The sequence below is a fragment of the Crinia signifera genome, chromosome 2, assembly GCF_055691185.1.
Source record: "Crinia signifera chromosome 2, ASM5569118v1, whole genome shotgun sequence".
Classification (NCBI taxonomy): Eukaryota; Metazoa; Chordata; class Amphibia; order Anura; family Myobatrachidae; genus Crinia; species Crinia signifera.
Genome location: NC_139218.1, coordinates 57,874,778 through 57,900,799, shown reverse-complemented (window position 1 = coordinate 57,900,799; position 26,022 = coordinate 57,874,778). Strand labels below are relative to the sequence as shown.

At 45.1% G+C, this 26,022-nt stretch overlaps 1 protein-coding gene across 1 annotated transcript in view; it reads left to right on the top strand.

Annotated features, from left to right (window-relative positions):
- The first annotated feature begins 6,748 nt into the window (after positions 1-6,748).
- SH2B2 (SH2B adaptor protein 2) overlaps positions 6,749-26,022 on the top strand; it is a 111,320-nt gene continuing 92,046 nt past the window's right edge. The window contains exon 1 of the mRNA XM_083172196.1: positions 6,749-6,882. The gene's annotated coding sequence lies outside the window, so the exon portion shown is untranslated. The remainder of the gene's footprint in view (positions 6,883-26,022) is intronic.

Sequence of the window (26,022 nt, the reverse complement as noted above, 5' to 3'; positions counted from 1 at the left end):
TCGTGTGCTGGATGAAAAGGCGCCGGCTTTGACCACCTGTTCACTTGCCGTTAGAAAGTCCACTATCCATGAGCATGTTGATCCTGGGACCGCCAGACCCGCCGCACCAGGAAATTTCCCACTAGACAATTAGGGACCTGCGACATTCTAATCGTGTTGACTATCAGTGGTGTGCAGCATGTTAACATTACAACCACATTTACATTTTTATGTCAACATTATGACTGTAGATATGATGAATTTTGGACAAAATATACCACATTCTTTTTTGTTATAGAAATAATAAATAAATAACACCCTTTGGCTTTGCTGATAATTTGTCGCTGTATGTATTAAGAAACACCATTGGTGCGCTATGAAAAAATGCACCACCCCTTTGGAAGTGCAAGTTTATAGTCTGCACATAGGCTGCAGTGTCAGTACTACTGCGTCTTAAGCTGGGTACACATCTATACAATACCTGTTTTCTTGTGACCGTTCGACCAACCATAGACGCGACCGGACGTCCAGAAACATCAGCTGATACGCACATACACACCTGTACAATTTTACTTGCGACATCCTATGTACTCCCGTCCAAACAGTGGCAAGAAAAAGATTGTACCACCATACACACTCTCTCGATTTGGGCTATTGACATGATATATATAAACAAAATTATCATAATGGGCTGGGTTAAGGGCATACCAAAATAAAGAGGCGTGAGCACAGCACTGAAACAAAAGTGATTTCCTTTTTTACATCAGTACTGGCTGTGCAGAGAACACTTACGTACGTTCATTCGTTCCGTTCGTTTTCTACCACTTTCATCATGAGCTTGAGGAAAAGAAAGGTTCGTGCTTGTATTCTTGCTGATATGGCCACAACATTGCAGTCTATAAAAAAAAAAAGAGGAGCAAGAATCGCAGCTGCTGGACCAGAGACTGGCTTCTGAGGCGAGACACCTTCTCCCATATGCCATTGGTACAGGAGATATGGGAGAACAACCCCGATGACTTCAGGAATTATCTTCGTATGGATGACCCTACCTTCCTGGAGCTTCTGACACTAGTTACCCCTTTAATCCAAAAAAAGGACACCTATTTTAGGAGGCCTATTTTAGCTGAGCAGAGACTGGTGGCAAAGCTACGTTTCCTGGCACCTGGGAGGACCCTTGCGGATCTGAGGTGCAGCACCGCTATATCATCTCAAGCTCTGGGACTAACAATACCTGAGACGTATAATGCCATCATCCAAGTTCTACAGGAGCAATACATGAAGGTAAATAAAGATATGCCAAATAATATACATGCACCCCATCTTTACAGCAGTTCACCGTATGTCTGTCCCTAGTCACCCTGCTGGCTGACTAAAATGTAGACGCTTACCACCCGTATCTGTCCATAGTCACCCTGCCGGCTGACTAAAATTTAGATGCTTAACACCCGTATATGTGCATAGTCACTCTGCCGGCTGACTAACATTTAGACGCTCACCACCCGTATCTGTCCAAAATTTAGATACGAACACCAAATAATATTTTAAAAGTAAAATGTTTAATTATAAACTTAACAAACTTGTAAACATTTAGAATATAAATATAAAAACTTTATAATAAATATAGAAAAACAAACTAGAAACTTAGAAAATTAAGATTTTTTTTTAAAGCTGCTGGTAATGAATGGGATCAAGATGATAATGCTCTGTATCCATCGCTGTTTGGGAGGGAGATGGTGTTTTCCCCCAAACCCTGGAAGGGACCACAGGATGAACCTGGTGCTTTTGGCAATGGTGAAGGTACTCCAGTTGGTTGCTGCCGTTGTTGCGCAGAAGTGGGATGTGTGCGCATATCATACTGGGGGTAGTGGGGATAATGACCTTGGTGATGCATTTGGTGGTGTGGTACTGGGGCAGGGCTGATGGGTTGGAATTCACCCCATGACATAGGGGGGTCATCTGTAAGGCGAGTTTGTCGGGTAAGGGTCCCGACACTGGCCCAGTACAGGATGTCACTTATGATCCGCTCAGCCTCTGCCCTTGTTGCAGGATCAAGTTTTCTCAGTTTTTGTTGCCAATTGCGTTCCACACATGGTCCTGCTCATCCTCATCCAATGCCATCAGTCGATTGGCAGACTCCAGAATCTGGCGAGTCATGACCTCAGATGTATCTGGTGTCTGCCTTGGCCTTTTACAGCCTCTCCTTGATGGAGCTTCAGGCTGCTGTGTGGCTTGCTGAGTGCTGGGTGTGGGCTTAGAGCAGAGGAGCGGTGAAGGCCTTTTCACCCTGTCGACCTTTTGACTGTTGACCTTTTGATCCTGTCAATCCTTTTGTCTGTTGACCTTTTGACCCTTTCGACCTTTTGACTGTCGACCTTTTGACTGTCGACCTATAGTGGTCGACCTTATGACTGTAGACCTAGACATTGTAGATCTAAAATACCATAACCTCTGCAGACACAGGGACCCTCTTTACAGGCTTCCGGGTTCTGCCTCCGGAGTCCTATATATCTGCACATGCGTCGAGTGACACACTCGCCGTAAGGGATGCTGGAAAGGATCTGGTTGGATCCCTCATAGCAGGGGAAGTGCGATATAAGCCCATAGGCTTCTATAGACAACACTGATTATAAAATCACGTTGCCCACTGCATCGAGGCTTGGTGCATATGGGGGCTGCGGCCAAACCTCTGAAAAACAACATTTTTGCGATTTTGGCGCATTTTTTACTTTGCTACATATCGCTCCCTGTCTTTTTACTTACATTGTTTTGTGTATCCTATTGTTTTTTTTGTTTTGCTGTAATATAAAATATTTTAGATGTAATTAATGTGTTGGTAATGTTTATTTTATATGTCTTTTGAGTAAAGGTAAATACTCCTTATGTATAAAACCAGGCACAAGTTGTGTCATTTAATAGTAACACCAGTGAATCATATATATAAGAGACTAGTCATTTCTGTTTGATGCTACTGTGTTCTATACTGTCAGTGCAGAGCATACATATTTCTTACAGAAAAGGGGAGATCCTCGAGAGATTGCACTATTTGGATTGGGTGGAATTTTATAAAGCACTTTTTAAGCTTCATAAAAAAGTGTATCAAGAACAGATGGGGATCCCCCCCGCAATCTTCAGGTGATGCCTAGGGAGCAGTAGGGATGGCCAGTGACCATAGATGATCTGTGATCTCAATATTATTTTACCTTTAAGGTAAAGGACGACAAGCTTAGGGGTAAATGTATGAAGCTTGGAGAAGTAGTATCTATCCCCATAAATAACGTTATGTGCAAGGTGATAATGCTCCAGCCTATCAGCTCCAATATGTAAATTGACAGTTAGGAGCTGATTGGCTGGAGCATTATCACCTTGCACATAATGTTATTTATGGGGATAGATACCACTTCTCCAATCTCCATACATTTACCCATAAGCTCCTAGAAGCAATGGAATGTGTTACAATGGTTGCGCAATGCCGCTGGTATAGTTGTGTACTGTGGAAGGTTCTCCTCACCTTCACTAATAAAAGTGCATGCAAACAAAAGGTCAGACACTACTTATACCACTTTTACCCCGTGACATCATCTCCAAGCACTGGGACTGCTTATCGTCATGCCAGGCCTGCCATGCTGGGGGCAAGCCCAGCACCAAGGTAAGCTGCTGGGCTGCCCCCGGCCTCCGTGCACCACTAGCCCCCATCTGCAAGGTGAATGGATGCCGCACACAGGCGTCATGACCTGGGTAGGATTCCCGGGAAAATGGACCCGGTTTTTTTTCTCAGGAACCCCATTTACACCACCGCTGACCCAGGTCAAATAGGCAAAAACCCGGGTTTTTGCAGTGGTGTAAAGGGGGGTATTAACTAGCGCTTCATGTTTATAGAAGATAAAGATAATCTCAGAGACAGATTTCTTCCTCTCCACTTTTCTCACCAACTCAATGCAATGTGAACTCTATAGTGAGAGACCAAAATTATTAGTGAATAGTGAAGTACTATTTATTACAATAAGCACAATCCATATAAAACAATGGCAGACCAAGGCGATATCTTGGTATAGCTGAATTAGTAGGCAAATTACCAGTTAAAGTGGAACTGACGGGCCATTCAACAGGGCTTAGATAGTGCTGTCCCAGGGCAAACACAGGTCCAAGTGTGCAGTAACGCCAGATGATAACTGAAGTCACCTCCCAGGGTCCCTCCAATTCTCTTTCTGGATGTGTGTTTTGATCTTCAGACAGTCAGGATTCTGATGGTCATTAGACTCCGACAGGGGGGAGCGAGCAGGGCCGGTGCTAGGGTGTCCGGCACCCTCCTGCAAACCATAAATTTTGCGCCCTTTCACATTGCCATTGCCACAAGCTGCAGCCTGATTGTGGGAGCGTATGCAAGATGCGATCCTATGGAGGATCTCGGGCGCATGTACATGTATGCATACACCATCTCAGTGCTGTGTCCGCAAACTTTTGCAGGCAATAAAGGTGCATTGCATCGCATCACACGGCATGCATGCAATGTGTGTGCAGTGCGATCCGAAAGCAGTACAAAAAGTATGTGCAGCACATATTTTTTGTACTGTGCGATGCGATGCCCGCAGGAGCGCACATCGCATCGCACGCTGCTATTGCAGCCTGTATGGCCACCTTTAGGCACATAACCCAGCCCATTATTTAAAAAGTGTCTAAATTAATATAAAAAAATCTACAATTATTAAAAAAGACTCACTGTTCTTTTGCTGTTTTTCTCTTGTGCAATCCCTCCTCTTCTATCTGCGTAGGCAGGACGCTGAGGATGTCATTACATTTCCCCCTCTCGTGACTGAGGGGAAAAGGAGGGGAGAGAAGGAGGAGATGGAAGAAGAGGGGAGGAGATAGAGGGGGCGGAGTGTTGAGGACTGGCAGTGGCACTGGCACAGCACACTGAGAAGAGGGAAGGAAGGGGAGGCGGCGCTGCTGCCTGTTCATCATTTGATTGACCAGCTGACAGGCGCAGGGAGCAATGGGTAGGGGGCAGATCCGGACATGACATGTCATCCAGGCATTCACAGACAACGTTACATGCCTCAGCGCAAGTGTCCTTGAGGAAGAGGGGGCAGGTCGCAGGAGGAGGACAGTGTGTGTGCAGTGCAGGGAGCTGCTCAGCCTCTCCATACTGCTGCCTGCTATCAGACAGGCATTGCAGGCTGTGTGCACTCGCAGTGCAGGAGCAGCTGTTTATACTACCGCCCGTCCGCTGTCAGACAGGCGCTGCGGGCAGCGTGCAGGAGGCAGTGACAGTGAGGGCTGAGGCAGCTTTAGCAGAGCAGGGATGGAGACAGCGCCCTTTCAGCATGGCACCTCCCTGCTTTGCAGGAGCTGCTGAGTGGGTTGCGCCGGACCTGGGAGCGAGCACTACGGAGCCCCTTGCGGGCTCGGTGGCTCATGAATCTCCCTCTATGGGGGTCGTTGACACCCCACAAGGGAGAATAGCCCTGTAAGTTGAGATCCTGACTGTTGGGCTTTTAACAGTCAGGATTGGGGGGTCAATCTGGCACCCCTTTATAGCACAGGGCACCAGAAGGTCTAGTTATGGCTTTGTCTTTGTGGCTGATTTGGGAATTTCCATTCATCAAACTCTTTTATTTTCTGGAGCTTGTAGTGTCCGCTCCTGAGGGTGCCTGTGATAGCTTTAACTAGGATCATGGGGAAGGGGACATTACAGCCTCCCTGTATGGTCTGGACCGTTCTGGTTTTGACTACATCCCTGGACCATATAGGGAGGCTTTATTTTCCCAGTCCTCCTCTCCCTGATGAAAGGTGTCACAGGGAGCCTCACCCGACAGGACACCCACCGGACAGACACCCCCGGCCCCTAGAGCCTGTCTGGACTGATGTTCCGGGGTCCTGTCCTGTTCTGCTTTTTACCTATACCCTGTTAATCTCAATAACAAGTGATATTAAGAAATGTAATCAGTGATAGATACATTATGATCTGGTCTTTTAAACAATCATTATCAGTTATGACAAACAGATCCGAAAACAAATGAGGCAAGGAACAGGGGGATACAAATCAAGGCTCAGAGAGCCACTTGTTGTCCATCTGTGTCAGTGACGTATCTATAATTGATTTCTATGTGCAATGCATATGCAACCTTGGTCTGGGAGGACCCACAATGAATGATCTCCCTGCTCCTGTTTAGTATACTTACCTCTCTGGAGTCCTGTACTAATCACTGGAAAAATGGATCGGGTGCCATGTTTCCGCAGACCCATCCAGACTCTGGCACACTGCCCGACGGAGAAAGGATGAGGCCCACACAGTGGCTGCACATGGGCCCCCTCCTTCCTTAATCCACCCGGCACTGTGCTACTAGTTTAAGAACAGATGGTAAAATAAGAATTGCATTTAACATACAGAAACAACATTCATTTTGCTGTTCATTCAGACAATATGGCAAAATCATGGCATTTCCAAGAACAAATAATTAAACTCTGGGGAACTGGGTGCACATTGGAAGACATGGTTTATGCATTAAGACTAGAGCACATGACTTTTAAACGATTGCTTTTAATAATACACTTATAGAAAATCACTTCTGAGTCATAGATCCTAGTAAAGCAACATTTATTTGACCTCATTTGGAGCAGACCACTCTCAGGCGCTCATACAATGCAGTCTCCCAGATTATTACTGGATGATGCTGGTGATTACTATCAGTGTGCTGCTCACACAACGTGCTGGCCCTTTAAGAGCTGAGCAGCGATCTGGGCACCTCCTCCAGCTCCGGGGGTGTGGAAAACAAGAAAAGGGATTTGTGTGATCTTGTTATTTCTCGATACAGTGTGACATGGAATAGTGGACCATGCTGATTTCAAAGCATGGGATTTAAATCCCTCTGCGCGTTCTGCACCAGCAATGATCACCATCACAGAGTAAGTGCTATTTATATGAGGCTGGGCAGAAATAATCTGAGACCCAGACTGTGCCGTTCTCAGTCACTGTATGGGATGAGGATTGCTAGGGACAGATTTGCTTTGCAGAAGGGAGGGATCCATGGGCAAGTGCACATTTTGTAGCAGTCTCCTTTGCTTATTTTATTATTAATGATTTCTGATTATTATATGTAGGACGTTAGTGCATATCTGTGTGCAGCGATCTGGGTCTTACATGTAATCCTGTTTAATAGACACTAGCGGCTCATGTTTCATGGTAGAGCTTACAAGGGCTCTGTCTTGTTCTTTCTAGTACTGCCTGCATGAGATGCCCGTGTCCTGGGGCTGTCCTGCATCAGCTGCCCCCTTCCCTACTCCCCCTGAATTATTGATAGAGGGCTGTGTAGTGGAGCAGCTGATGGTCCTCCCAGTCCCAGGCAGATGTTGTGTGTGTGTGTGTGTGTGTGTGTGTGTGTGTGTGTGTGTGTGTGTGTGTGTGTGTGTGTGTGTGTGTGTGTGTGTGTGTGTGTGTGCCCTTCTCCTGGGCTCTGGGGGGAGGGAGGGCATGCACTGGTGGTGCTGTACAGTATAATGGAGACATGGAGAGAGAGGTAAATGTTGTATGACAGACGCACATTCATGGAATAACAGAGAAAGAGATATGTGTAAACAAGGCTGTGGGGTTCTGTTACTCTCCTGCATTATTACAGGCTCACACTGACCTAATTAACGCAATGATTATATATATATATATATATATATATATATATATATATATATATATATATATATATATATATATATATATATATATATATAGCATCTGCCTGGTCAGTGTGTCTGCACAATAAATTAATTCCAAAAGGACACCTGATTGGTTCCCTCCATGTACTTATTAATTATGATTTATTTATACAGCGCCACCAGCATATTCCATTGTGCTTTATATACTGTTTAACGTTCCAGAGTGATGTTTTGAAAACAAGCCCACTAAGCCTTGGAGAGTGGTGAGGATAAAATACCAGCCAATCAGCTCCTAACTGCCATGTTCGTACCTCCCAACTTTGTTTATACTCGAATAGGGACCAGCCGTGCTGAAGGCTCAACCGGTGTGAAAAGGGGTGGAGCTAAATGATGAGTAGGTGAGGCCTAGCACCACGACAACCATTTTTCTCATTTTTTCGGAGCCATGCCCAGCGCTCCTTTAGCCACCTGCTCCCTCCTTCCTACACTGAAGAGATTCTGGGCATCTCTTCAGCGATCTCCGTCCCACCCCCCAAACCCCCCATCCACAGGAGGGACGGTGGGACAGTCTCCAAATAGCGGGACTGTCCCGCTGTAATGGGGACAGTTGGGAGGTATGTATGTTACAGGCTGTGTTTGAAACATGACGCTAAGTACATAGACACCAAAGTCTTATCTGTCACTGAAGACAGAAGATGTACATTAACACCTATGACCTGTCCTAAGTACAAAGTGCTGCAATTGATTTCTTATAGCTGTAGTGGGGCCATCTGGATATGTATTGGCCAAGCACATAATCGAACACATGCTATAAGCTATGGTGACTTCTTATTTTTGTGTAGTTAAACATAACCTCAATTTCTAGCCCAATTGAAATATTTTTTATCGCTGAGTAGAAGGGATTGTAGCTTATGTGTGAGCGATGACAGTCTTCATTCATCCTGGTGTATAGTTTGAAAACATCTCCGCTTCAATTGCATTATCGGCTAGCTAGTGTTTCCTCCTAACTATGTTGGCCCATTTGTGTGGTCATTTAATGTATTTATGATAATGACTGGAAGGAAAACTACAGCTAGACTTCACTTGCACCATCATCGTGCAGCAGATGGTCTCATTGCATGTACAGTATAAGAAGCTTCACACAGCTGCTGTACTGTATATCATAAAAGCTTATCACCACTCTGGTATTGACTGCGGAAATGGAAAACTGCTTTGGAGAACATGGTGCCTGCTTTGTGGTCTAATGTTTTTATTTTTTATTATTTGAAAGGTCGCGGCAAAGTTGAAATGCTTTGTGTAAGAGTGTTTTATTGCCCATTTTCACAGATATAAAGGTAGATAATTTATTTTGTGATACACAGAAAACATGCAGTCATTTACCTCACTTTGGTGAAACAGACTTTCAGGGGGTATTCAATTTGTTTTATTTTTTTCACATAGGTGAAAAAAAAAGGGAACTAATTCGATCCCCGACTATTCCATTTCACTTTTTTGTTCAGCGAAAAGGCATTGGTGAAAAATGCCTCAAGAAACCCGTGGAAATTGCCACAATTTTACTGGCAAAGTGGCAAAAAAACACATGGATTGTCGACAGGGGAAACATCGTCCCTCCAATTAAATAGGTCAAATTCCTATTTGCCCTAAAAAATAGAGAAAAGGACCTCATTGAATATTCCTGTGTATAGGACTTTACAATTGTTGCTATCATACAGAACTAAGGGGGTTATTCTAGTTCATTCTTTCTGACAAAATCCTTCTTAGATGGGCAAAACCATGTGCAAAACCAGGGTGGAGATTATACCTAAAGGATAAATAGGGGTCAGTCTAGATGGTCCAAGTGTCTTTAATCTGTCATTAAATTCTATGTCTCTAACTCTGTTCATAAATTCTTTTGACCTTCCATGGAAGAAGAAATGCAGTGGCATTTCTTTCCCTAGTGTGTAGCATAGCAATAGGCCCCGCAGACCCCCGGAGCCGGGCGCCCGCCACCGCTGGGTCTATGGCGCTATTGTTACTCCACTGAGGACACCACCGTTACATCCTCTGAACCCTGCAGGATCCGGACAACAGAAACTACCAAGTTAGAGTGAAAGTACTATCAACAGCGACACAACAATTGTACTTGCTTGGATATTCCCAGCATGCTGCCATTTTCCCAATGATATCTGTTTCAATTGTATCATTGTGTTGCCATAGGTATGTAATCAGGTTTCCCAGTGGGAAGAATCCTGATGAAATCCTGATGATCACAATGCCGGCGGATCCCAAAGGAGAGGTTTTTTAGGTTTAGTTTTAGAGTCAAGCATTAGAGGGGTGTGAGGGTTATACTGCGGGAGGGGTCTGCTAGGGTTAGAAATTTAAAAAAGGTGGTTAGCATTAAGCTGCAGAAGGGGTAGGTTTGGGTGAGGGTTATATTTAGAATACTCAACAGGTTCCGTTGGCATTGTAACCTTTGAGACTGCTGTCGGGATTCTTACCATCGGAAAGCTTACCACTGGCATTTTTAACGCAAAACATGCCATGTGTGTTGCAAGTGTTGGAGGGGTGAAGTTGTTGGGTACAACTGAGGTTCTATCTAGAAAGTGGCTCTTGGTTGAAAAAATGATTTAACTCTAACCCAGTGGCCCCACTGCACAGGAGCCTGCACAGACAATGGTAGGGTCTGCAGTGGACACAGCCAGCATTGGGGCAGTTGTATTAAGCCTGGTGAAGAGATAAAGTGGAAGGAGTGCACCAGCCAACCAACTCTTAACTGTCATATTTCAAACACAGCTGATTGGCTGGTGAGTTATCTCCTTCAATTTGATCTCCAGTTTATCTCTTCGCCAGGCTTAATACATCCACCCGATTGTGAGGTAACATCGAGGAAGATTCAGTTACATGTTACCTGTTGATGGTTGCTCATTTATCTGCCAATTAGGTTAATATGATTCTGCTCGCACCTCCATAGGCTGCTAGCAGAAGCACCTTCCATGAATTAAGATGCATTGCAAGCCTACATGAATCTGCCTCATGTTGGAATCCCAGTGTAGGAAAACTCAACAGATCAGTAGTGGTGGGAGACGTCTATGTTGAAAAATTCCAGTTTGGTTGGAGCTCTTTAAAGGATAAATTCACTTTAACAAATTTAATACTGTTTATTTTTATTCGTAAAGCACTGAAACCGGCGACCGCTCTGGATATTGAAATGGCATACAATGACATGAAACGTAATGTATAAAATCAGCGTAATCTAAAAGCTGTGGGGACCAATTGTTACAAAAAGCATCAGAATAACAATTGCAGCAGCTGGTGGGGAAAGAGCCTGTAAGAAAGCCACATTATCAGCCTCCAATAATAACGCAGCCATTGGCAACTGGCATTGCTGTCCTTCTACCAGTAATGTGGTATGGTTGGAATAAGGGGAGACTGTGCAAGATGACTGTGCTGTGCAAGAAACTTGAACTAGTCGTAGAAATCTTAAAACTGTGTTGTTGGCACCCAGGGCTGTTATTCACCATTTGTCTTGATGTAATCTCCTTCCTCCTTGAATTATAGTTGTGTCTGTGCTGCTCGGACACTCTTCTGGTTATCGGACCGTCTGGTATAACTTTGTCCTCCCAAGGTCACTTTGACCTTTTTGTCCTTCAAACGATTTCTTGACAAGCTGGGTTCAGGGTGACCCAATTGTTGGGTGTGCGTGTGGCTATATGAGTGGTTGCTTCTATTCCCTGTTTACATAGTAATGTTGAACTGATGGTGTGAGCGTGACATCACAGGAGTCATGGTTATGCCACAGAAGCCCATTTACTTTGTAACCACGCACTCCTTCTTGACAAGTTATCCAACTGCCTCCTAATACTTCCTAAATGCAAAGAAATCCAGATGTCCCATCTGTCTTCTCCTTCCTCTAAGTCTGGAACATTGTACCCGAGCCATCTAAATCTGCCACCTGTGCGAGATCTTTCATTCGGCTCCATAAACATGTTTGTAATTGTTACGCTTAATGCGTTTGTCTGTATTTAGGGTAAAATGGTATATAATGTATCTAGGACATACTTGACAGCAAAAGATGACTTTCATTGATTTTTTTTTTTTCCTGGCAAAATACCTTATTCATAAAATAGATAGATTTGCTTGAATAACAGTAATGCATTCTGCTAGAACAATGCCGGACAGAATGAGTTGTGTCAGTAGTGGCTCAGACATATTGCTAAAGTGCCACAAATTGCGCACCTTAAATAGAGAATCCAATAAAAAGAATAAAAAAAAAAGAACATTTTAAAAATATTGGTACTTGTGTATTTTGGCGGCGCCCAATTTCAGCATCGTACGATGAACGTATCGCATGCCATGTACCCGATGGCATACGATGCGATGCGACGCGATTTTGACCCCCTATACGATGAAAAATCGTATAAGCACCCTAAAGGGTGCTTTTGAGCACCCTAATGGGTGCTTACAATGTTAAATGCACCACCACGCCACCCCCTCCACTATAAACGTGAACCGGAAGCGTGGCGAGCGCAGCGCGCCCGCGAGGGGCGGCGGTACGCGTCCTACGACCTTTTCATACCCCCACTATCCACGTCGGCGTGGAGTTAAGAATAGATTAGTGTGGCGAGCGGACGCGGATACCTTCACAGGTAAACGCATCCCTTCGCGGGCTTCACAGGTATTCGCGTCCCCTCGCCACGCTTCGGGCTCGGGGGCTCGCTGCGCTCGCCACACTAATCTATTCTCAACTCCACGCCGACGTGGATAGTGGGGGTATGAAAAGGTCGTAGGACACGTACCGCCGCCCCTTGCGGGCTCGCTGCGCTCGCCACGCTTCGGGTTCATGTTTATAGTGGGGGGGGGGTTGGCGTGGGGGTGCATTTAACATTGTAAGCTCCCATTAGGGTGCTTATACAATGTTTAATCGCACATCGCATCGTATGGCATTGTATGCCATGTACAATGGCAAACAATTTGAAAATTGTATGCCATTGTACACTAACCAACGAAATCGCGTCGCATCGCATACCATCGCATGCGTTATGGTATGCGATGCGATGGGCGCCGCCAAAAAAAGTACCAAAATATTTGTTTTAAACTTTCGTTAATATTCAAAACCTAAAAATATGTTAAATGATAGCTCTTGAAAATCAATAACAAAATATATATATATATCTCATATATTGTGTGTCTCCAAAACACTGCCATCTTTTCTGGTAGCAAATGTGAAATGACATCTCTTTCTTTAACATAAACATTCATTTGCAGGCTTTGGGGCAACACCCACATCATTCGATGGTCGCCGACCATCGAATGATGTGGAAGGCACATTTAAGGTTACTCTGAGGTAACCTTAGATGGGCATGCAGAAGGAAGTGGGCGGGCAGCTGACATCCGGTGATGTCATCTGCCCGCCCACGTCACCGGACGATTTCCATGGGAATGTCCAGCATTTTCTTGGGAACACCCATGAAACGCTGGGCGTTCCCATGGGTGCGACTATCAACCACCTCCGCACGCCCAAGACCGCAGCCTTGCTTCTTCTTGCTGTGGCCGCATGCATCCAGCGTATGCACATGCGTCGTTCCCTGTGCGAATGTATGGTCGTTGCGAACGGACCAGAATAACCCCCTTAGTCCAGTCATGGTTCCACACTAATGTGGTACAAGAAAAGAAATGTAAAAAAACACGGTACTTGTTTCCTAGAACGGCCACAACGATTTAGATCGTTGTGGTCGTAAGATAAAAAATCGGATCGATCGCATCGCATGCGATTTGGTCGCATACGATGCGACCGATCCGATCGACCGATTTTTCACCCGATTTTTTATTTTTTTTCACCAGATTTGTTTAAATTGCCCCCCCAAATGTTAATAAGTGTGCTAGACCCCACGATAGACGTGAACCCGAAGCGTGGCGAGCGCAGCGAGCCCGCGAGGGGCGGCGGTGCGCGTCCTCCGACCTTTTCATTCCCCTACTATCCACTAGGGCGTGGAGTGAGAATATAATAGTGTGGCGAGCGCAGCGAGCCACCGAGCCCGAAGCGTGGCGAGCGCAGCGAGCCCCGCGAGGGGACGCGTCTAACTTCACAGGTATACGCGTCCCCTCGCGGGGCTCGCTGCGCTCGCCACGCTTCGGGCTCGGTGGCTCGCTGCGCTCGCCACACTATTATATTCTCACTCCACGCCCTAGTGGATAGTAGGGGAATGAAAAGGTCGGAGGACGCGCACCGCCGCCCCTCGCGGGCTCGCTGCGCTCGCCACGCTTCGGGTTCACGTCTATCGTGGGGTCATGGCGGGCACATAAAAAATGTGAAATGGGTCATATTGGCCCATTTCACCTTTTTTATCATTTTTCCCTATGTGAGATGGACTTAATCAAGTCCATCTCATCTTGTGCCATTATAATGGCACAAGACCGACCGATTTCAATGTTAAAAGATTTTTTAACATTGAAGTCTATGGAAAAATCGGGTCAATCGGTCGGTCGCATCGCGGCCGATTTTAATTGGTCGCGACCGACCGATTGACCCGATTTCTGTCAATCAAATGGAAAAAATTGCAAAAAATCGGCCACATCGTGAGGATCGTGTCCCTTAATTAAGAGCCACGATCACTCACGATTGTGGCCGTTCTAGGAAACAAGTACCAAAAACACAAACAAAAAAAAACACAATTTTGGTGTTCTACGGGGTAAATTTAATAAGATGGGTGTTCTATTGAAGATGTAATGTTGCCCTTAGCAACCAATCATATTCTAATTCTTATTTATATGCTTCTAGAAGATAATATAGAATCTGATTGGTTGCCCATAATAAACATCCCATCTTAAGTAGAACTCCCATCTTAGTAACTAAACCCTATGACTGTTGCACAGAATTTCTCCAGACTGTGACAGAAAATGACTTATTTGGTCTGGTTTACCATATAATTGTTGTTTACATTAAGATTTGTATTTCAGTCTGTACCAGAAATGAATTATTTGACATTACATAGGGGAATCCGTATAATGGTTTAAGTAATTGAATGTATTTAGAAAATGTTGTGTCCAAACATCCGTTCTTTTGACTGTCAGTAAAACAACATGTATTATCCAATGTTGTGTAATTAGTGTTGAGCGCAGAGGCTTTGTGATTTCCCTTTGTCAGTCTCTCGGGATAAGAAACAGACTGCGTATCTCTCTGTGGATCTCTGGCTAGTTTACACTGATATATTTTTATTTACAAACATATGTAATGAAAAATATAAAAAGGATATTCTTCATATATCTGGAAATTTCCACTCATACCCCTTTTCCATCTGAAACCCGTGTTAAACACGGGTTTTTGAACACGGATCATACCCGTGTAAGACACGGGTAAAAACACTGTTCACACTGCACATAGACCCGTGTTATACCCGTGTCGGAGCCTTTTACACTAAACCCGGGTAAACTTTGAAAAATCCCAAGAATGCCCACAAGACATAGCTTTTTTCCAGTCCAAACCAGTTTGAAGTCACAAAGGGGACAAAGGGGAGGGGTGGTGGGTGGGGACTTCTTACAGCATTGCAGCAATGGAGTCTGAGAGAGTAGCTGTGTCTATGCTGGGCTTGCAGACATTTTGCAGTATTTTGCTGTACTATTCTGCCATGGACAGCTTGATGCAGCTTATAACACTCTGCTACCTACTGCTGCGCTGGAGTAGGAGGCAATGTGCTGCAATGGCTACTTGTGCCCAGCGTGGGCAATGTGCTGCGATGGCTGCTTGTGGCCAGCGCCGGAGGAGCTGCTGCTGGGAAGACTCCTCGTGGTCAGCGTCTCCCAGCGTCTTCCAGCGCGTCTTCAGCAGATGACATCATCTTCTGGTGCCCCTGAAGAACCAATTACCGGCCTCAGAGCGTTACCCGGATCTTAAACACGGGTAATGTGCGTTTACACTGCGCACAGACCCGTGTCATTGCTGTGTTTTACCCTGGTAGATACCAGGGTAGAATTCCCTGGTCTCTCTACCCGTGTTTTGTAAAAAGGACACGTTCACACTGACAATAAACCCGTGTCGGTGCGCGTCCACGAGCAAAAACCCGGGTAGAATTTGCTAGTGGAAAAGGGGTATCAAAGGCAAATGGCAACATACTGTTGTTGTTCTATTGGAACTTGATATTTTTAGATTAGAACATAGCAGACTACGTAACATGATTTGTATCTGGTTGGCAAGCTATTGTTTTACTGTATGTATCATTTAGCCATCGGTAGAAGCATCGGCAACTGTACTTTGGAGCAGAATTCATTCATCATAAGAATCGAATTAAAAGATGAATTGAGTGTTGTTTCCTCTAAATCAGTGGTAGACAATCTGATACATTTTTAAAAGGCTGCACATTGCTTTATAGCTGGGTACACACTCGATAAGCTGCGAACCTGAACCGCCACCCGTCTGAATGCCTGCCGCCGATTCCCCTTGGTAACATGCAAAGGGATGTGTAACGAAAACAAATCCCCTCGCATTCCTCGCCTCCAGGAGAAACCATTCAATGCGCTCCGACTATTGAATGATTTCTCCTGCTGTCGCAAATAGAAGGTGGGGCGGATGCTGATGTCCTGTGATGTCAGCCACACGCCCCTGGCAGGTGCCAGCCTGCCCGCATACCAAGGGGAACGCCCATAAAAAGCTGGGAGTTCCCTATGGGCGAGCCCCATTTCCGCCCCTGACTCATGGAGGCTGTTAGTTCCCGGGGTCTACATATGCATAAATACGCGCTTGCACATGCGCCCAATCATTGGAGCGTGGGCCGAATTCACCCTGTTCTGAATGAACCTAAATTAGGCCCATGGTAATGTTATGGACCTTTTTTTTTTTTCGTTACAATGTGAATTGTAACGATATATTGCTCACATTGTATAGTGTTCAGCGTGGATCCTTAATCAGAGAATTTGCAGTGGACTGCGCGCAGGGGCGGATCTAGTATTTTCTACTGGGGGGGCGGTTTACAGTTTAATCTTGACCCTTCCCCCTTCAGTCTCAACTCCTCCCCTTCCCAGCAGTCCAACTCCTCCTTTCCAGTCCTAACTTGCAAATCATTTTATTTTATTTTTATTTTAAATTGACAATTTTTAACTGTACAGTTATCTGCTGCAGTACCTAATTTTTGATCGCAAACAGCCCATAAAGCCTGCACTGGGCTGAAGATGGAGAACCGGGTCCAGCCACCGATGGAGTCCACAGACGGCTGCTGAAGTAGGAGGTGGTCACTGCAGCTGGAGGAAGCAGCAGGCAAGTCCACCAGACTTACAGACAACGCCGGTTTCTGCAGTAGTGCAGCCCATTGGTACCTGACACCACCAAAAGCACAGAGCGCACCTCTGCCGCCCAGAAGCCTCAATGCTCCCAGGCATCTCCAGTGGAATCTCTCCCCAATCCCTGCTGTTGCTGCTTCCTCCTCCTTCAGCTACACGGGAGTCAGCATCCATGGGTCTCTGTCATCTGCCACTTGAAGACTTTGGTGGACCCCGGTGTCTTCACTGCCGATTCCAGCAGTGGCTGGACTTGGTCCTCTTCAGCCCAGAACAGGTGAAGGGGGGGGTGTCACCCCTTGCCCCCCCCTGTATGCATTATTATTATTATTATTATTAACAGTTTCTTATATAGCGCATACATATTACGCAGCGCTTTACAGAGAATATTTGAACATTCACATCAGTCCCTGCCCCAGTGGAGCTTACAATCTATATTCCCTACCACATGTACACGCACACAGACATTCTAGGGTTAATTTTGTTGGAAGCCAATTAACCTATCTGTATATTTTTGGATTGTGGGAGGAAACCGGAGTACCCGGAGGAAACCCACGCAAGCACGGGGAGAATATACAAACTCCGCACAGTTAGAGCCATGGTGGGGATCGAACCCATGACCTCAGCGCTGTGAGGCAGTAATGCTAACCATTACACCATCCGTGCTGCCCCAATGCATGGCTAAAAGTGGCTTCCCAGAGAGACAGAGAAAATTACCATTGCAATCTATTTGAAAATCCAATCGCAATTCCCAAACCATTGAAGAGATTTTGCCGTTTGTGCTATTGTGAGTAGATCTGAGGCTTTTACTAATCTGCGACTGGGACAGGCTGGAATTGGGCATCCCTGTGTTTTTCAGACACTCACGGAAAATGGTGATCCATGCTGAAATATACCCTATATGTGCTCTCCTCTGTCGTCCATACAGGCAGCTCAATTTTAGGATATCGTCAATAACCGCATACTAGATGTCACCACTGATTATATATATATTTAGGTCTTTGGCTACATTGCACAGTGTGTACGCACTATGGGGATTAATCAGTTTGGATTGCAAACCTGCTATTTCTTACTTATTGGGAAACTGGTAATGCGCAGGACCCGTTGTACGCATGGGCAGAACAGGTCCTGCGATCACATCTCGGAGATGTGAATGTCCAATTGACAGGGCAGAGGTGAGTGGTGTTCTGGGCGTGGCGAGGCCAAGTACTGTGTCATGTGTCATTGGTCTCACAATGCCTCCTGTGACTGCAAGCCTGTGTAAAGTCAGACTTACTCAGGCTTGCAGTTGCAGATTAATATCACAACCGATGGTCACCGTGTTCATCCTGAATTGAAATCATATTACAGTTTTAACAATAGCAAATGCAGGAAGGAGGTGGTATGCGGAGAGCAGCTTAACATGTACAATCCATGCTGAATGAGGGCCGTTTGTCCAGGAGTTTAACCCCTTCACGACATTTGACGTATATATACGTCATGGCCGGGAAGTACTTCCCGACACATGACGTATATATACGTCATGACTTCAAACTGTCACTGCGTCTAGAGACGCAGTGACAGAGGGACGATGTCTGCTGTCCCTGCATGCCCAGGGGGGGCTGCGATGCCGCCCCCCCGTCGGCGATTGCTGTGATTGGCTGTTCAGTGTGAACAGCCATTCACAGCGTTTTCTGTGTCACCGGCGAATAACGTTCGCCGGTGACACGGGATCGGAGGTGATTGGTGCTGTAAAGTACAGCACCAATCACCGCGGGGTGTAAGGGTGACACTGGTGTCACCCCACCTCACCCCGCCCGCCCCCAAAGGCCGTGATTGGTTCGTCGGACCGACGGACCAATCACAGCCATGGAGGGGGGTTTAAACTAACGGTGACTGCACTGCAGACGCCATTCCGGTCTGGAATAGCGTGCAGTGCGGTCACCGTGCCCAGCTGCCGCCATATACTGACCAGAACCTTGCTCAATACTTACCTGATCACTGCTTGGGATCTTGCTTCATCTTGTGACATCCTGTGCTGTGTTGTGCTGTGTTGTGCTGCTGCAGTGTCATCGAGTTAGAGAGAGAGAGATAGAGAGAGAGAGATAGAGAGGCCTAGTGACAGAGAGTGCTATATTTTGTGCTGCTGCAGTGTAATAGAGTTATAGATAGAGAGATAGAGAGAGATAGAGAGAGATAGAGAGAGAGAGAGAGAGATAGAGAGATAGTGACAGATTGTGCTATATATTTTTTATATAACTGACTGCTGCCCCCCCTTTTGTGCTGATCAGTATAAATTAACTGATCAGCAACTTTTTGGGGGCGCAGGTTTTTTTTATATATATATATATATATACCTGTCAGTGCTGCTGCTGCAGTGTCATAGAGTGATAGATAGTGAGAGATAGAGAGATAGAGAGAGATAGTGACAGAGAGTGATAGAGACTGCTATATTTTGTGTCTGCTGCCCCCCTTTTGTGCACCCCCAGCAACTTTTTGGGGGTGCAGGGGTTATTTTTCATATATATAACTGTCAGTGCTGCTGCTGCAGTGTCATAGAGTGATAGATAGTGAGAGATAGAGAGATAGAGAGAGATAGTGACAGAGAGTGATAGAGAGTGCTAAATTTTGTGTCTGCTGCCCCCGCCTTTTGTGCTGATCACTATATCTGAGGTGATCAGCAACTTTTTGGGGGTGCAGAGGTTTTTTTTTTTTATATATACCTGTCAGTTGCTGCCAGTTGCACTGTCAGTTGCACCAAAGGTTGTGCACCTGCTGCCCCTCACTGGTAATCAGTGTCGCATCACTGATCACCTTTTTTTTTTTGTGGGTGCTGTGGGGTCTTTTTTTAATTTTTTTTTTACACACACTGTGATTTTGTGGGTGTCCTGTGGCCACTGTGCGCTGATCAGTGACGTACATCACTGATCAGCTTTTTCGGCACAGGGTTGATCTATTTTTTTTTTTTTTTTTTATCAAATTCCTGTTGCCTTTGAGCGCTGTTCAGTGACGGACGTTACTGACCAACATCTGTGCTCAATTTTTGGCGCAGGACCTTTTTTTTTTTTTTTTTTAACCCCTTCAATTTTTTTTTTTTTTAACCCCTTCAATTTTTTTTTTTTTTTAACCCCTTCAATTTTTTTTTTTGTATAAAGTATTTTTTTTTTCTGCACTACATACACACTACACACTACATACCCCCCGGGTTGAAATAAAGTTTGTACCCCCCCCTACACTATACACGTGTTGAAACATTTCACTACCAGTAACACAAAAATAAAAATGGCATCCCAAATGTCATCCCAAATGTCATCCCAAATGTCATCCCAAATGTCATCCCAGTCATCCAGAAGAATGTATTCAGTGGAGGAGGCATATGCCATGCTTGCCTCTGACTCTGACACTGCCAGTGAGGCAAGCGGGGAATTTGAAGGATTCGTCTTAAGCTCCTCTTCCTCCTCTGGTGATGAGGGACCCCCTCAAAGACACCCCCGTAGAGCAGCTGAGACCCCCCCCCAATAATTGATCTCGTATGGACCCCACCACCAGACAATTTTGAGCCCCAGGTTCCTGAGTTTTTGGCCATGCCAGGAATCCAATTTGATTCCACAGGTCTCAGAGAAATTGACTTTTTCAAATTATTTTTCTCTGATGATTTTATAAATTTAATGGTGGACCAAACTAATTTATATGCCCAGCAGTTTATTGCTCAAAACCCCACGTCATCATTTGCTAGGTGGACCCCTGTAGATGCAGTAGAGATGATGACGTTTTGGGGTCTGGTGTTTCATATGGGCATAGTAAAAAAGCCACAAATTAGGCAATATTGGAGTACAGATGTTCTGTACAGCACCCCATTTTACCGTATGGCCATGACTCGGGCTCGTTTTGAGGCAATCCATAAATTTATACATTACACCGATAATGCACAGTGCCCACCCAGAGATGATCCCACCTTTGACAGGCTATTCAAAGTCAGGCCGGTCATTGATCATTTCAGTGCCAAATTTGCAGAGCTATACATCCCTGATAAATGTATTAGTATCGACGAGTCCCTTATACATTTTAAAGGAAGGGTTAAATTCCGCCAGTACCTTCCCAGTAAGAGGGCAAGGTATGGCATAAAAATGTATAAGCTGTGTGAAAGCACCACAGGGTACACCCACAAGTTTAGGGTATATGAAGGGAAGGATTCAAGAATTGAACCGCCAGAATGCCCCCCCTCCCTCGTAGGTGTTAGTGGAAAAATTGTCTGGGATTTAATGCACCCCTTCCTGGATAAGGGTTATCACCTCTATGTGGATAACTTTTACACCAGCATCCCCCTGTTTAAGGCCCTTGGTTCAAGAGGTACAGCAGCTTGCGGTACTGTGCGCAAGAACCAAAGAGGCCTCCCCAAAACGCACATTGCCCAAGTACTAAGAAGGGGTGAAAGCAGGGGAATATGCACCGAAAATATGTTGTTGGTCAAATATAAGGACAAGAGGGATGTCCTTATACTGACAACAATTCATGGAGACAGTACCACCTCCATCCCTGTACGAGGTACCAGTACCCACACCTCAAAACCAAATTGTATCCTAGATTACAATAAGTACATGGGCGGAGTGGATCTTTCAGATCAGGTACTGAAGCCGTACAGTGCCCTGCGGAAAACAAATATCTGGTACAAGAAGCTGGCCGTGTATATCATCCAGATGGCACTGTATAACGCTTACGTGCTATTCCGTTCTACCGGCCAGAGGGGGACATTTATGCACTTTCAAGAGGAAGTCATAAAGGGCCTAATATTTGGGAACCAGCAGGCAGAGGGCCCCAGTACTTCTAGTACTGGCCCCCGTATTGTACCAGGGCAGCATTTTCCCAACGAAATCCCCTCCACTGCAAGAAAGGGCAGGACACAAAAAAGGTGCAAAGTTTGCTATAAAAAGGGAATAAGAAAGGAAACTATTTTCCACTGTGAAACTTGCCCCGACAAACCCGGCCTATGTATAAAGGAGTGTTTCAAAATATACCACACATCTATGGATTATTAGGTTCATCATTTCACCGTGCTTCGGGGGTCTTGCTAATGCCACATAGCACCCACCATTCATTCCACCAGAATCTGAGCTGCAAAATCCAAAAATCACTCCTTCCCTTCTGAGTCCTGCCATGCACCCAACTGGTATTTTTTGGTCACATGTGAGGCATTGCCGTACTCTGGAGAAATGGGGGCACAGATTTTGGGGTGCTTTGTCTCCTTCATTCCTTGTGAAAATGAAAAATTTTGAGCCAGAAGTACATTTTTGTGTAAAAAAATGTAATTTTTCATTTTCACAGCCCAGTTGTACCAAAATTGGTGAAACCCCTGGGGGTTTGAAATGTACACTATACCCCTAGATGAATTCCCTGAGGGGTGTAGTTTGCAAAATGGGGTCACTTGTGGGGGGGTTCCACTGTATTGGTAATGCAACATAGCACCCACCATTCATTCCACCAAAATCTGTGCTCCAAAATCCAAAAATCACTCCTTCCCTTCTGAGTCCTGCCATGCACCCAACTGGTATTTTTTGGTCACATGTGAGGCATTGCCGTACTCTGGAGAAATGGGGGCACAGATTTTGGGGTGCTTTGTCTCCTTCATTCCTTGTGAAAATGAAAAATTTTGAGCCAGAAGTACATTTTTGTGTAAAAAAATGTAATTTTTCATTTTCACAGCCCAGTTGTACCAAAATTGGTGAAACCCCTGGGGGTTTGAAATGTACACTATACCCCTAGATGAATTCCCTGAGGGGTGTAGTTTGCAAAATGGGGTCACTTGTGGGGGGGTTCCACTGTATTGGTAATGCAACATAGCACCCACCATTCATTCCACCAAAATCTGTGCTCCAAAATCCAAAAATCACTCCTTCCCTTCTAAGTCCTGCCATGCACCCAACTGGTATTTTTTGGTCACATGTGAGGCATTGCCGTACTCTGGAGAAATGGGGGCACAGATTTTGGGGTGCTTTGTCTCCTTCATTCCTTGTGAAAATGAAAAATCTTGAGCCAGAAGTGCATGTTTGTGTAAAAAAATGTAATTTTTCATTTTCACAGCCCAGTTGTACCAAAATTGGTGAAACCCCTGGGGGTTTGAAATGTACACTATACCCCTAGATGAATTCCCTGAGGGGTGTACTTTGCAAAATGGGGTGACTTGTGGGGGGGTTCCACTGTATTGGTGCTTTGGGAGTCTTGCTAATGCAACATAGCACCCACCATTCATTCCACCAAAATCTGTGCTGCAAAATCCAAAAATCACTCCTTCCCTTCTGAGTCCTGCCATGCGCCCAACTGGTATTTTTTGGTCACATGTGAGGCATTGCCGTACTCGGGAGAAATTGGGGCACAGACTTTGGGGTGCTTTGTCTCCTTCATTCCTTGTGAAAATGAAAAATCTTGAGCCAGAAGTGCATGTTTGTGTAAAAAAATGTAATTTTTCATTTTCACAGCCCAGTTGTACCAAAATTGGTGAAACCCCTGGGGGTTTGAAATGTACACTATACCCCTAGATGAATTCCCTGAGGGGTGTACTTTGCAAAATGGGGTGACTTGTGGGGGGGTCCCACTGTATTGGTGCTTTGGGAGTCTTGCTAATGCAACATAGCACCCACCATTCATTCCACCAGAATCTGAGCTGCAAAATCCAAAAATCACTCCTTCCCTTCTGAGTCCTGCCATGCGCCCAACTGGTATTTTTTGGTCACATGTGAGGCATTGCCGTACTCTGGAGAAATTGGGGCACAGATTTTGGGGTGCTTTGTCTCCTTCATTCCTTGTGAAAATGAAAAATTTTGAGCCAGAACTGCATGTTTGTGTAAAAAAATGTAATTTTCCATTTTCACATCCCAGTTGTACCAAAATTGGTGAAACCCCTGGGGGTTTGAAATGTACACTATACCCCTAGATGAATTCCCTGAGGGGTGTAGATTGCAAAATGGGGTGACTTGTGGGGGAGGTTCCTAACTTTTAGCACTTATGGTGCCTAGAAACCTACATGGTGCCTAAAAAAAAATCTCATAAAAAGGAGGCTCCAAAATCAAGTAGGTGCTCCTTCTATTATGAAGCCTGTGGTTTGGTCAACGTGCACACTAGGGCCACATATAGGATATTTTTGAAAACAAAAGAATTGGGGGAATCAATTTTTAGTCACATTTCTCTAGTAAAATCTACTGTATTCGTTAGAAAAATGTATTAAAATTGAAACTCTGCAAAAAAAAAGAAATTTTGAAATTTCACCTACACTTTGTTTTAATTCCTGTGAAACACCTAAAGGGTTAACAAACTTCCAAAATGCTGTTTTGAATACTGTGAGGGGTGCAGTTTTTGAAATGGCATCATTTATGGGGGTGTCTCACATACAAGTCCCTCAAAGTCACATCAGAACTGAACTGGTCCCTAAAAAAATCAGTGTTTGAAATTTTCTTGAAAATTTGAGAATTTGCTAGTCATAATTGAAGCCTCCTAGTGTCCAAAAAAATGAAAAGGAGGTTGAAATAATGATTGCAACATAAAGTAGACATATGGTCTTTGTTAGTTATTAACTATTTTGAGTGGTATGATTATTTGTCTCACAAGCAGAAAATGTGACATTTTGCATATTGCTAAATTTTCCATTTTTTCACGATATTTTGGTATTTTTCACAAAAAAACACAGACTGTATCGACCAAAATTTACCACTAACTTGAAGTACAATGTGTCACGAGAAAACAATCTCAAAATCACTGGGATAAGTAAAAGCAAAAAAAAGTTATCCCCACTTAAGTGAGACATGTCAGATTTGAAAAAAAGGGCTCTGTTATGAAGGCACAAACTGGCTCTGTCGTGAAGGGGTTAAGGGAAATTGTTGACGCCATCGAATCATTGCACATTGTACAGTGTGTATACAGAGTTAATTGCAGTGATAAACTAAAACCAATATAAATAAGCAAATAGTCACCAAGGAGGGTATCCAAGTAAGACATAGGCGAAAAAACTCAATTAAATTGATCCATGACTTCTAAGTTGCGGATATTTTCACCACTATCGCCTACACAGCTACAAATTTTTTGGGGCTAAGGAATTGCTAATCATCGCAAGTAAAGTTGCTACCTAGAAAAGAAGATGGACCTTATTCTGGTCTACACTGCAAAATTTGTTTCTGTAACTACACTCCAGCAGCCATATTCCTGTATGTATCTCTGTTCAGCTTCAGCTGCTGTATAATTAGCAGTTTGGCTCTGTGTGTCTGGCTGAACATGTGCATTGATCTCTTCATCAGAGGGCTTGGTTACGCTCAGGGGAGCCGAGAGAGGGGGGGAGCGGGTACTAATTACCCGGGCCCACACTTGCTGAAGGGGCCCCGCAGGGGCCCTGGTCTGACCCCTCCCTTCCCCCTACATCCCTCCCGGGTAGCAACAGTAGCACACACTTCTACAGCATGTGCTGTGCTGACAGCAGGCTCAGCATGAGTGTCTCACTGACAGCGTGAGAGGTCCTGCTGAGCCTGCAGGCAGCACAGTACATGCTGTAGGTGTGTGCTGCTTCTGAGATTACAGTTTTTAGAGTTTTCTTTCACCCTCCTCTAAACATTTTGGGGGTGTGGCCTAAGTGTGGGAGGTTCCCACAACACACACTTAGGCCATGCCCCCAAAATTTTACCGGGGCCCGGCATTCCTCTCGGCTGCCCTGGTTACGCTCCGGTGTTTTGAGTCCTATGTAGCTATTTCCTGATTCCAGACTTGCTTCTGTGTGTTCCTTTATGTACCTGCTCCAATCTATGTTCTTTATTGTCGCTGTGTCGCTATCAGTGACTATTAAGTCTTACGGATCCTGTTGCCCATCTGCCTGTCTGAGCCGGTGCTGCTCTGCAATCCGATCCTGTTGCCAGTATGTCTGTAACCGGTGATGCTCTGCAATCCACTATGTTTGTAAGCGGTGCTGCTCCGCATTCTGGTCCTGTCTGTTTGTCTGCCCGAACCGGTACTGCTCTGCAATGATCACCATTGTGGGCAAGGAGATGCTACCAGCTACTGGATGCCAATTACCTTAGCTGCTGCAGTTTCACAATCCAGTACTCCTTCGCTAAAAGCTCTAGTGCTGTGCTGCTAATTCATACCTCCTGCTGCAGTAATTCTGTGCCGCTGATGGTGATGCGTCCCAGCTTGGTT